The 13,126-nt window shown below is 44.5% G+C and overlaps 1 protein-coding gene across 10 annotated transcripts in view; it reads right to left on the bottom strand.

Moving 5' to 3' along the window:
* The window catches only part of LOC134357381 (spindlin-Z), a 120,184-nt gene that overhangs the window by 76,714 nt on the left and 30,344 nt on the right, over positions 1 to 13,126 (bottom strand). The window contains exon 1 of one of the 10 annotated variants that reach the window (XM_063068898.1): positions 2,894 to 2,942. The exons of 6 other annotated variants lie outside the window; for them this stretch is intronic. The gene's annotated coding sequence lies outside the window, so the exon portion shown is untranslated. Of the gene's footprint in view, positions 1 to 717; positions 791 to 2,433; positions 2,873 to 2,893; positions 2,943 to 13,126 lie in introns of those variants that run through there. 3 more of the 10 variants (XM_063068891.1, XM_063068897.1, XM_063068896.1) reach the window with 3 other exon arrangements.

Genomic DNA, 13,126 nt, shown 5'->3' with positions numbered 1-13,126 from the left:
AAATGTTGTGCAAACATTAGGAAACATCCCCCCTCCAGACCCAATGTAAACATGATCTTTGATAATGAAAAAGGCATGATCATTTCTTCAAGACCTGCTTTTGACTGACCCCACCCCCAAAAGACCAAGGTAGTCTTCGACTGTGCAGGGTGAAGCTGAACCTACAACCAAAATACACCGAGCAATATCAGTTAAAAGCATCTGGAAGCTGAGCGCTAAAAGCTGTTTTTGTGGCTTTCCACACAACAAAATTGGTCAAACCTTGTATCACCGCCTACAGCAGAGAAAATAAAAATAGAGGTTTCTGTTATGAAATTTTAAAACAGCCTGAGTGAAGGAGAGAATTAACCAATTTGCTTAACCTCAGAACCCTTGTTGACAGACATACCACAAACCAAGATGCAATTAACAACCATCGTTCTACAAGATCAGGTTTATCAAAATCATCATTAGAGTAAACTCACTTGCCCACCATTATTTTAGAATGGCAATTAATTCAGATTTTTTCTCTTCCAAAACATCATCAGTGTTATAATAACTTAACATCAAATTTCCTTTGGACAATAGACTAGTTCACAAAAGCACTGACTTAAAATTATTCAACACAATAAGCATTGTTCTGAGCAAAAAGACATGCAAAGCTTGCTCCGGCCCCACCGAACTCATTTCTGCATTCCTCGACACGGTTTTATCCCCCCTTGTTCAAACCCTTCCTACCTATGTTCGTGACACTTCTCACGCTCTTAAACTTTTCGATGATTTTAAGTTCCCTGGCCCCCACCGCTTTATTTTCACCATGGATGTCCAGTCCTTATATACTTCCATCCCCCATCAGGAAGGTCTCAAAGCTCTACGCTTCTTTCTGGATTCCAGACCTAATCAGTTCCCCTCTACCACCACTCTGCTCCATCTAGTGGAATTAGTCTTTACTCTTAATAATTTCTCCTTTGGCTCCTCCCACTTCCTCCAAACTAAAGGTGTAGCTATGGGCACCCGTATGGGTCCTAGCTATGCCTGCCTTTTTGTTGGGTTTGTGGAACAATCTATGTTCCGTGCCTATTCTGGTATCTGTCCCCCACTTTCCTTTGCTACATCGACGACTGCATTGGCGCTGCTTCCTGCACGCATGCAGAACTTGTTGACTTCATTAACTTTGCCTCCAACCTTCACCCTGCCCTCAAGTTTACTTGGTCCATTTCTGACACCTCCCTCCCCTTTCTAGATCTTTCTGTCTCTGTCTCTGGAGACAGCTTATCCATTGATGTCTACTATAAGCCTACTGACTCTCACAGCTATCTGGACTATTCCTCTTCTCACCCTATCTCTTGCAAAAATGCCATCCCCTTCTCGCAATTCTTCCGTCTCCGCCGCATCTGCTCTCAGGATGAGGCTTTTCATTCTAGGACGAGGGAGATGTCTTCCTTTTTTAAAGAAAGGGGCTTCCCTTCCTCCACTATCAACTCTGCTCTTAAACCCATCTCCCCCATTTCATGTACATCTGCTCTCACTCCATCCTCCCGCCACCCCACTAGGAATAGGGTTCCCCTGGTCCTCACCTACCACCTCACCAGCCTCCAGGTCCAACATATTATTCTCCGTAACTTCCGCCACCTCCAACGGGATCCCACCACTAAGCACATCTTTCCCTTCCCCCCCCTCTGCATTCCACAGGGATCGCTCCCTACGTAACTCCCTTGTCCATTCGTCCCCCCCATCCCTCCCCACTGATCTCCCTCCTGGCACTTATCCGTGTAAGCGGAACAAGTGCTACACATGCCCTTACACTTCCTCCCTTACCACCATTCAGGGCCCCAAACAGTCCTTCCAGGTGAGGCAACACTTCACCTGTGAGTCGACTGGGGTGATGTACTGCGTCCAGTGCTCCCGATGTGGCCTTTTATATATTAGTGAGACCCGACGCAGACTGGGAGACCGCTTTGCTGAACATCTACGCTCTGTCCGCCAGAGAAAGCAGGATCTCCCAGTGGCCACACATTTTAATTCCACATCCCATTCCCATTCTGACATGTCTATCCACGGCCTCCTCTACTGTAAAGATGAAGCCACACTCAGGTTGGAGGAACAACACCTTATATTCCGTCTGGGTAGCCTCCAACCTGATGGCATGAACATCAACTTCTCTAACTTCCGCTAAGGCCCCACCTCCCCCTAGTACCCCATCTGTTACTTATTTTTATGCACACATTCTTTCTCTCACTCTTTTTCTCCCTCTGTCCCTCTGAATATACCTCTTGCCCATCCTCTGGGTCCCCCCCCCAGCGTCTTTCTTCCCGGACCTCCTGTCCCATGATCCTCTCGTATCTCCTTTTGCCAATCACCTGTCCAGCTCTTGGCTCTATCCCTCCCCCTCCTGTCTTCTCCTATCATTTTGGATCTCCCCCTCCCCCTCCAACTTTCAAATCCCTTACTCACTCTTCCTTCAGTTAGTCCTGACGAAGGGTCTCGGCCTGAAACGTCGACTGCACCTCTTCCTATAGATGCTGCTTGGCCTGCTGCGTTCACCAGCAACTTTGATGTGTGTTGCTTGAATTTCCAGCATCTGCAGAATTCCTGTTGTTTGCAAAGTTATGCTACATATTTATATAAAACAGAGGGGACCAGGATTTGAAATGTCTGCTATTGCATTAACCTATTGCATTCTCTCTTACACAGATAGAATATCACAGAAGAAAATCTTGTACAACCAGAAGAGTTTTACTCCTGCCCGTTGTAAATTTAGGTAGGTGTGGTAGTGGGAGTATTTTTCCTTTGATGAGCATTAACATCCATTTTACCAGGGCTCTTCATTTCTAAAATCCAAAAATGTCATTGATGAGGTTTCAAGTGAGAAAGTGTTGACGATGGTGCTTGACAGCGACTCCCTCAAGCTCACCTGCAAAAACGCTTAATTGTTAAGGTGCATGGGGTCCTGTTGAAGATCCTGACCTCGAACTACGCTCAAAATTTAGATCTTTGCGGCGATGAGACCTACTCCCTGGGGCTCGTGACCAGCCATTTTTCAATATCCCAAGGACGCAGCCTAGAAGACGAGCATTCCTTTGGGATTTCGAGCCCGCAGCCTAGCTGATTCTTCACCAGTGCTTCTGGCTGAAGTGTTGCAGGAGAAAACAGAACATCAGACTGGCCATCGGGGGCTCTGTACTCGGCAAGTCGCACACCCTCTCTCTTTCTCTCATTGGTGCGGGAGTGTTTGTTACCAATTGTCAAGTCGGAGATCTCGGAACAAAAGCAACACAGCAGACTTTAACACCGTAATCAGTGAGTTGTTTGTCTTTGTTGGTCTCCCCTCTCACTGTTACTAGGGAGAGAGAGAGAGAGCCTGTGCTATGTTAAGTTGTTGGGTGAACAATAGTTTTTGTTGTACTGCAGATCATAGTCTCATTTGGGGGCTTTGCTATTGCTTGCTCGATGGGCGGAGGGTGCTGATGCTCCTTTTGCTGTAGTTAGTGAGGAAAGGGGACAGTCATTGCTTAGCTGCTGCTTGCGCACGGGAGGGGGGAGTAGAGCAGGCTTGCGCACGGGAGGGGGGAGTAGGGCAGGCTTGCGCACGGGAGGGGGGAGTAGGGCAGGCTTGCGCACGGGAGGGGGGAGTAGAGCAGGCTTGCGCACGGGAGGGGGGAGTAGAGCAGGCTTGCGCACGGGAGGGGGGAGTAGGGCAGGCTTGCGCACGGGAGGGGGGAGTAGGGCAGGCTTGCGCACGGGAGGGGGGAGTAGGGCAGGCTTGCGCACGGGAGCGGGGCTTCAGGATCCTAATGTTTTTGCTGTCACTCATTCTTCGGGGCACTCTTCTGTTTTCATGGATGTCTACAAAGAACAAGAATTTTGGGTTGCATATTGCATACCTTCTCTGATACTAAATAGAACTATCAACACCTTTCATCGTTTACCTGATGGTTGAGAGCAGACTGATTCAGCAAATTTCCTTCCAACCTTCTTCCTACAAGACCTCCATTTCACTCTTCCAGTTCCCGTCTCTGTCATATTAGCTCCAATAACAAGATATTCTGCGGAGGTCTCTGGAATATCTTTCCTTCTTCTTGATCCATGGCTTCCCCTCTACCATTGTGGACAGTTCTTGATAACAACTCGGGTATTCCTGCACCTCTGCTCTCACTGCCTCTCCTCCGACACAGCAATTCTTTACCTGGGAGGGTGTGTAGATGTTCAGCTGCTAAGCATTTTCAAGGTAGAGATTGATAGATTTTGGGATATTAGATGACTAAGGGAATATGGGGAAGTGCAGAGAATCTTATTGATTGGAAGAGTAAGGCAGGGGGACCAAAAGGCCAACAACTTCAATGCCCTCTGCAAACTAGGTTTCCATGCCCATATATTTGATTTAATATTGTGAAACTAAATAGGATCTGGAGTCAATATTGAGGATGTCTAAGGCTACTCCTTGCAGCTTGCTTACCAATTTACCATTATCTGATTGGTCTGTCCATGTGACAGGATAAGTACAATGATTGTGTTGGCGAAGTCTGGCATATTGTTATATTTGCAAAAAAATCGTATCTTAGAGACAATGCCAGACTGTTACATGTCTAGCCTGTAATACAGTTCTCCGAATTTAGTCACCCGGCCGCTAGATGCTGAGAAGAACTTTGCACGTTTATCTGGGAAAAACATTACTGTATTTGGAGCTATACAGCACAGAAAACAGACTCTTTAACCCATGCCAACCAAGATGCCTAACTGAGGTAGACTGGTATCTCTCCAAACCTTTCCTATAAGTCTAAATGACCACCTGTTGAGTTTAGTGATTCTTCTCACCTTTTTTACCCCCCAAAACCAATCTCAGCCTAAAATGTCGACAGTTTACTCTTTTCCATAGATGCTGCCTGGTCAGCTGAGTTCCTCCAGCATTTTGTGTGTGTTGTTCTTGTTAAGAGTGGATTTCTTTTTGGGTAGATGATTTCTTAACACTTAAATGACTCTGGCCACCAGACTTCTATTTTAACTGTTTGACAAAGGACTGTGGATTGAGTCCACCACAATGGGCTTCCTAAAAGGTGTGAATACCAGATACTTCTGGTAGTTTGACCTGACACTGTAGTTTCGAAGGCAGTATCACCTATACATTGTAAATATTAATTGTATTGATTGTCTTCTATGTTAGCACGGGAAATGCCAAATAAATGTATCGTAGACTTAACTTACATTCCTAAAGGCTGTAGATACCAACCCAGACATGTTGGCGTCGGGAGGAAAGGATGGTGTGAGATTTTGTATGTAGCTTCAATAGAAAGCATTGTCTACGTATTGTCTGTAGCTTTTTAAGTAGCGATTGCCTTTGTGTTTAGCATATAAATATCGAGCCCACATTTAGCTAGCAGACCTTTCTGTGGAAAGCGTCTCTGTCTGTAAGATGCCTACTGTACCTTGTTGTGTCGAATAAAGAAGCTGCTTTGTATCTACCAGTGACCGTCTCTCCGGTAATTTCATCCACGCTACCACATTTGGTGTCAGAAGTGGGATACGATCGTGACCTGTCGTGTGGCCAGCGTTCCTAGCAGTCTAAGTTGGTGAGTATTTTTCTAAAATAACACTCACACTTGGATCTGTTTGGTCGGTGGACACACGAGAACACGAGGTATCACGAACGTGGAGAGCTGGACTGGTAGATATTAAAGTAGTGTGTGCGTGTGCATGTCTGTTTATGTAAGTGAGGAATCTTTGCATGTTAAACTTGGACCACCAGTTGCGAAAGGTGGTAACCAACGGTTCGAGACGCCAGCATGGGGGCGTGTATACTCGTTCGGGGAGCTGCGTTTTAGTGTATATGTGTGCAAGTGTGATGCAAGGGAATACAGCAGGCATCATGAGTTCAGGTACTCAAAATAGGCAGATTGTGGAATACATGCTCTGCGGTTTTATATTTTGCATAGTGTGGGAATTCGTATGGAGATATCTCAGGGAGAGGTTTTACCCAGAGATCTACCAGAATGGCACCTATTGAAGTCTGGCAACGTCAGGTTGGGAATCCTGAAGTTCCAAGCCAGCCCTTGACCTTGATTACGACCATTCATAAGCCCTTCACCCCCGGGGAGAAACAGAGCATTTTGTCCGAGTTGCCCTCACTTAAAGTCGCCTGTGGGAATTCAGAGTTCTGGCGCAAAGTCGAGGAAATGGTTGAAATTCACCAGATGCACCCTAAAGATATACATGTGTTAGTGAAAGCCTAGTGCCCAAGGAATATGTGGGACAGGATGGCCCAGGGGGTGCGGGATGGTACATGGGCAACTACCGGGAGCGCCAGTAATGGAGAAAGATATCGCTCTTTTAAAGGGAAAGTGAGGCAGCGCCCGGGGGGGAGGTGAAAGTAGCTGGGGAATGATAATGGCAGTGATTCAAAATGCTGACGAGACAGCCATGGATTATGCAGAACGTAAATACGAGGAGTATTCCGGGTTGGATAACCCAGGGAGGGATGACCCAGTCTTCCTAAAAATGCTGAAGGAAGGGCTGAGCTCAGCCCACCAGGACATTTTAGATTTAGGCATAATGGTAGGGTCCAACTACTCTGAGATTGTTTCATGGGCCAGTGAGATAGACCAAAGAAAAGGCAAGAGAAATCGTAAAGTGGGTATAGTGGATGCGGCTGCTGTGATGTCCCGGAGAGTTTGTTTTGTTTGCCGGCAGCCAGAGCACATAGCAAAGGACTGCCGGACCAGGTATAAGGCAGTGAAGGAGTTGATATGCTACAGCTGTGGCCTATCGGGACATGGCTGGAGACAGTGTCCAAAAGGGAGGGGGAAAACCCAGGCGAAGGTCACGGCAGACACCCAGTCACTCACCCTATCAGAAACCAGTCTGACTGTCGATCAGATCAAAGAGTTAGCGCCTCTTAAGGCAGAAAAAGATGTGGCAGCGGGCTCCACTGGCAGTGCTGCTATCTCACGGATGCACATAACGGCATTGTTAGGGGGACGGCAATGCTGTATGTTAGTGGACACAGGGGCATCAGTATCGATAACAGACTTACCCTTACCAACAACTGGACAGGCCAGCTATATCAGGAGCGTAGGAGGGAAAACAGTAAAAGCAGAAAGAAGCGAGAAGCAAATATAGAAATCGGGGGAGTGCAGCTTCCAGTGTATTTCTGGGTATGTCCAAACAATGAGGGCACAATCCTTGGAATAGACATCTTAAGGGAAGCAGGAGCTGTGAAAGATTCAGGAAAGGGAGAAATAATATGGACAAGTCACAGTGGCCCCACCCTGTATTAGACAGATACTACTAAAGTTCTATCATGGGAGGATGCATCAGGGAAGGCAGAGCATGATCACAACCCTCCAGCAGGACTGCTGGTGGCCAGGGATGGGCGGGGATATTGAGAAATTCTGCCGCCTGTTGTATCACTTGTGCCCAGCATAACCCTGGTAACAGCAGAAAGCTACAATTGGCAAATCAGCCACAGCCGAGGGGACCCTGGGAAAACACCCAGATAGACTTCACAGGGCCCCTGCCAAAAAGCAGGGGGAATAGCTACTGTCTAGTAATCACGGACCACTTCACCTGGTGGGTGGAGGCTTTCCCAACAAGGGACTGCACCGCCCGCATTGTTGCATGAATCCTAGTTTAGGAAATCCTCCCAAGGTGGGGAACCCCAATTCAGGTGGATTCAGATCAGGGAGCACATTTCACGGGGAAGGTGATGAAGGAAATGTGCCAGCTACTAGGGATTCAACAACGGTTCCACGTACCCTACCACTCCCAGAGTTCAGGGATGGTAGAAAGGATGAACCAAACAATCAAGAATGTGTTAGCCAAATCTATAGCTGAGACAGGAAAGACATGGGTGGATGTATTACCAGGAATCTTGATGAGATTGAGCGCAACCCCAAACCACACTTTGGGTCTCAGCCCCTACGAATTATTGATGGGGTGAGCAATGCGACTGCCTTATGGGGTAATTACAGGTTGTGGGGAGCCTGGGGCTTACAGGGATAAAATGACCCAATATGTGAAAGACCTTGGTAACCAACTTAAAGTATTAAAGGATCAAGCGAAACAACAGCAGCGAATCGCTGATCAGAAACAGCCAGAGAAAGGGGATAGTTGTTCCACAGCCCAGCGACCAAGTTATGGTGAGGGTGCTGCCAGAAAGGCCAGGGTTTGCCCCCAGGTGGATAGGACCACAGACGGTACTCTTAACGAATGATACGTGTGTCTGTGTACAGACTCGGCAAGGCAGCCAGTGGAAACACTGGACTCAGGTTAAAGCATACAACTCACCCTCTTGTTGCTCCCACAGATGGAGTGGGGAACCAAGTGTACCCAGTAACCATATAATTACAGAGAATCTAAGAGAGGAACACCAGCCGGCCATTGCAGACCTGACCACAGCTGATGAAAACATACCTGGAGAAAATGCAAAAGCAGAAAACACAGAGTATGGCAGAAGACACTGAGAACGTGTTGGAAAAACCATGAATAGCCTGCTAAAGTGTGATGACGATGGTACTCTGTAAAGAAAGCCGGTTGCTGAAGGTAGATCATTAATTTTATAGCATAGTATAGAAAATTATTTGGGAAATAGATGGGGAGGGATTTTTGAGTTAAAGCAGAGATGGCAAGTTCCACCACTCCGATGGCATTTCAGACTGCACACGGCATCTGAAAGCAGTCACCCCGAGTCTGAGGAGCTGGGCCCTTTTCAGCAGTTGAGCCAGTGATCGACCGGACAGTTCAGAAGGGGGTGCCACCAGGGAGAGGACCTAGCAGACATTTACGTAGAGGCCACCCCAACCCCTTCCTGTACGTCGATGAGAGAGCCTGTGGATGCTCCTGGAAGGAGAGTTTCAGCGACCAGAGGATAAAGGGCTGAAGACAAAAGAATGTACTTAAGCTGCAGTCAGCCTGTAGGGAAAGAGCAGGCACAACAAAGGAGCCGCATTCCTAAAGACTTGGAACAGCCTCTCTGCTTAACATTTGGTAGGTAGCGATTAGGTAATGCTAGGATAGATATCGAGGTACATAAAATTGGGTGGGGTGGGGGGATTTCAAGACAGGGCATTTTTGCTGCCCTATTTGAGCAGATCCTCCTAGGTTGGCCTTTCCTGATACAAATTTAATTTGTCCAGGAGGGCCAAGAGAAGGGACTGTTAGAGTGGATTTCTTTTTGGGTAGATGATTTCTTAACACTTAAATGACTCTGGCCACCAGACTTCTATTTTAACTGTTTGACAAAGGACTGTGGATTGAGTCCACCACAATGGGCTTCCTAAAAGTTGTAAATACCAGATACTTCTGGTAGTTTGACCTGACACTGTAGTTTCGAAGGCAGTATCACCTATACATTTAAATATTAATTGTATTAATTGTCTTCTATGTTATCACGGGAAATGCCAAATAAATGTATCGTAGACTTAACTTGCATTCCTAAAGGCTGTAGATACCAACCCAGACATGTTGGTGTCGGGAGGAAAGGATGGTGTGAGATTTCGTATGTATCTTCAACAGGAAGCATCGTCTATGCATTGTCTGTAACTTTGTAAGTAGTGATTGCCTTTGTGTTTAGCTTATAAATATCGAGCCCACATTTAGCTAGCAGACCTTTTTGCGGAAAGCGTCTCCATCTGTAAGATGCCTACTGTACCTTGTTGTGTCGAATAAAGAAGCTGTTTTGTATCTACCAGTGACTGTCTCTCCGGTAATTTCATCCACGCTACAACAGTTCTAATTGCTTATATTGAATTTGTTAGCTCACCAGCAAAAGCATGTAAATATATTCATTAGTAAACCTTCCAATCACATGCAGCATAGATGTTTACACCCATCCCCCAATAATTTTGCCATAATAAATGTTCCCATCAGTAAATAAGAAACAAATGCAGCAGGAGGCCATTTCAATCCTCGCTTCTGTTTCACTGTTCAATAATCGATTATTTATCTCAGCAATACTTGTGTTTACCTGATGGAGATGCTGATGAATCAAAGACCGAGGAAGGTTATATTAATTGTGAGGGTTCTTCCTGCTACCTTTTCCAGATGGTTCATCAGTGAGTCTTAAAAAGCTTTGACTTCCATCCAAATAGATCTTTGTGATCTAACACAGCTCTCTATAGCAAAGATTAGCATCATACTTATCTAAACCTGTGCTCCATACTAAGACTGTCATCTTCAAAGATGCCAATAACCTGTGCTCCATACTAAGACTGTCATCTTCAAAGATGCCAATCAGTTTCTTAACACCTGCTTCTTAAAATTATTAAATGCAAGATTTTTGATGGAATTACATTCTGCTTCAGTAAAGCTGTCAACATAGCTGAGATATCTTTGTTGATGCAGGTGCACTAATAAACTACTGCAGCAGCAGTAAATGAAACTGTACCAGTAATACACAAAAATACATTAGAATAGTCTCTTGCTATAAAATAGGAATTATTAATGACTCCTAGACCATCTCCGCCTATTAATACCAGTGCATTCATTATAATCAAATAGCTTCATAAATTAAGGCACCTACCTAAAGCGTCAATGGCCGTATAGCAAAAAATATACCAACACTGCTTCACCCTCCACTTTCCTGCAATCCATTTTCCATGTTAAAATACACTCAAACAAAATACACTAAAACTAACACACAAGTAGAGCTTTGACCTTTTGGTTTTTAAACTTTGTGCCTGGTATTTCGCTTTTGGTCCTTCCACACCCATTCTCCACACAAAAATAAATATTGATTGTTTAAAATGGTAAATCAAGAAATGGACAAGCTTTTGGCCTCTGTAAACAGAGTGTGATGTTCTGTCAATACTTTTCTGTTAATTTGCTGGACAGGGAATGGCACACTTTCACAATTCTCCTAGCAACTATTTCATTACAGCAGTCCTAATTTTTGCTCACTTCATCGGAGAATATATGGAGGATACTTGGCTCGATTTCCATTCATTTTAGGGCTTTCAAAAGGTAAAGGTTCTCACTTTAATTATTAATGTTTGCAGTGCATCACAACACACATTTTTCTCAATTATTTTCTTCCAAATCTTTCTGTTCTTTTATATAATGATGTATTCATTTGTTACCTCATCTAATTTTCAGTTGAGTATTTACTACTACCATTGGGAAACTAACCTGTGCGTCCCGCAGATTGATCAGTGATATATGTGCACATTTGAATTTTACTTGCACTGAAGCAAATTCTCCAATGATGAAGCTCTATTAGAGAAAGATAAAATCAAAACCATCTTCCCGAACATTTCCAAAAAAAATTGTTTAAGTCAAAACCAAAACGGAATCCTGCCAATAAACTTACCAATTGCGCTTTAATTCTTTTTTTTCCTACATCTTCCTCCTTAACTTGCCAGATATGGAGCTTTGGTCCCCATTATATAAGCAATACTTACCTGAGGCAAGACTACTGTGAACCTCAAATCCCAACACTAATCAAAACAACAGTATTTGCACAGTCCAAGGAGCTTGACTTTATTTCTCCTTCACCATGTACCACACTAATGAAACCTCACTATTCGAAACACATTTTCACTCCTACCGCCAATCCTGAACCTGCACATTAAGTGTTTCTCACTTTACTGTGATTTGCTGCCACTCTCCAACTGGTTCATACCATTGTGGTACTTCTTTCCAAAACCCTCAGCTCATTTCTAAACTTTCCATCTAGTAATCCCTTCCAATAGCATCCATAGTCTAGACTTCTGTTTAACACACACTCTTCTTAAAAACAAAATGATACAACAGTTTCTTCACAGTCAGTTTACATACTCAGCTACTCTGTCGTGCAACACTTTCTCTCTCCTGCTCTCAGGACTTTCTAGTACTTCTACCTTCTCTCCTGATGACACAAACGACAGCCCAGCATGTAGTACTATCACCTCTCGAGTTTGAAAGCAGTGGCTCCAAGTACTGGTCCAAAGGCCTCTGTACAAATAGCGCACTTTGTAGAATAGGGACTATAGCGTAGCAGTTAGCATAACACATTACAGTGCCAGCAAACAGAAGATCGGGATTCAACTCCCTCTATTTTCTGTAAGGAGTTTGTGAATTCTCCCCATGGCTGTGTGCATTTCCTCCCACTTTCAAAAGAGGCGCAAGGGTTGGGTTAGTAAATTGTGGGCATGCTATGTTGATGCTGTAAGCATGGTGACATTTGTGGGCTGTCCCATCACATCCTTGGACTTTCTTGGTCATTGACACAAACAACCAATATCACTGTATATTTTGATGTACAGCCAACCTAATCTTTTCATTGATTATATACTATAGTATATATAGTTATACAATTGATAGGGCGATTAAAGCAGCATACTTGCCTTTATTAGACAAAGCATTGAGTTCAAAAGTCAGGAAGTTATGTTGCAGCTTTATAAAACTCCAGTTTGGCTGTAACTGGAATATTCTATACAGTTCTGGTCGGCCCGTTATAGGAAGGATGTTGAAGGTTTGGAGAGGGTGCAGAAGAGGTTTAATCAGGATATTGTCTGAATTAGAAGGTGCGTGCTATAACGAGAGGTTGGACAAACTTGGGCTGTTTTCTCTGGAGCAGAGGAGGCTGAGCAGAGATCTGATAGAGGTTCTTGAGATCATGAGAGGCATAGATAAAAAGAATAGACAAACAATATATTTTTCCAGTGTTTGACATCTTTAATACCAGAGGGGATGCATTTAAGACAAGAGGAGGTAATTTCAAAGAAAATGTGAGAAACAAGTTTCTTTTTACTACACAGAGTGGTGGGTGCCTGGAATGCACTGCAGGGGCTGGTGGTGTAGGCAAAAACATCAGAAACTTTTAGCTAGATGCAACAATTGAGGAATATGGAAGGATATGGACATTCCTAGGCAGAGAGGAGATTAATTCAGTTAGCCATTTGATTACTAATTTAATTGGTTTGGCACTACATTGTAGGCCAAAGGGCCTATTCCAGTGCAGTACTTTCTATGTTCTATATTAATAAATCAATTTACCAGTGAATCAATGATAGTTGAAAGATTCCGTGGTCTACAATTTCCTAGTTCTCCACTCCCAAAATACAAGGGAGTGATGAAATCAAAATGGTCTCTATTCAATTATCACAGGAAAGAGCCATGTATGAGGAAGGACTAGATAGCAATCGAATACAGCCAGAAGAACGAGGGCGGCTGCTCT

Source organism: Mobula hypostoma, chromosome 16, assembly GCF_963921235.1.
Source record: "Mobula hypostoma chromosome 16, sMobHyp1.1, whole genome shotgun sequence".
Classification (NCBI taxonomy): Eukaryota; Metazoa; Chordata; class Chondrichthyes; order Myliobatiformes; family Myliobatidae; genus Mobula; species Mobula hypostoma.
Note: the sequence above shows the minus strand (reverse complement) of the source record. Positions and strands in the feature narration are given on the sequence as shown.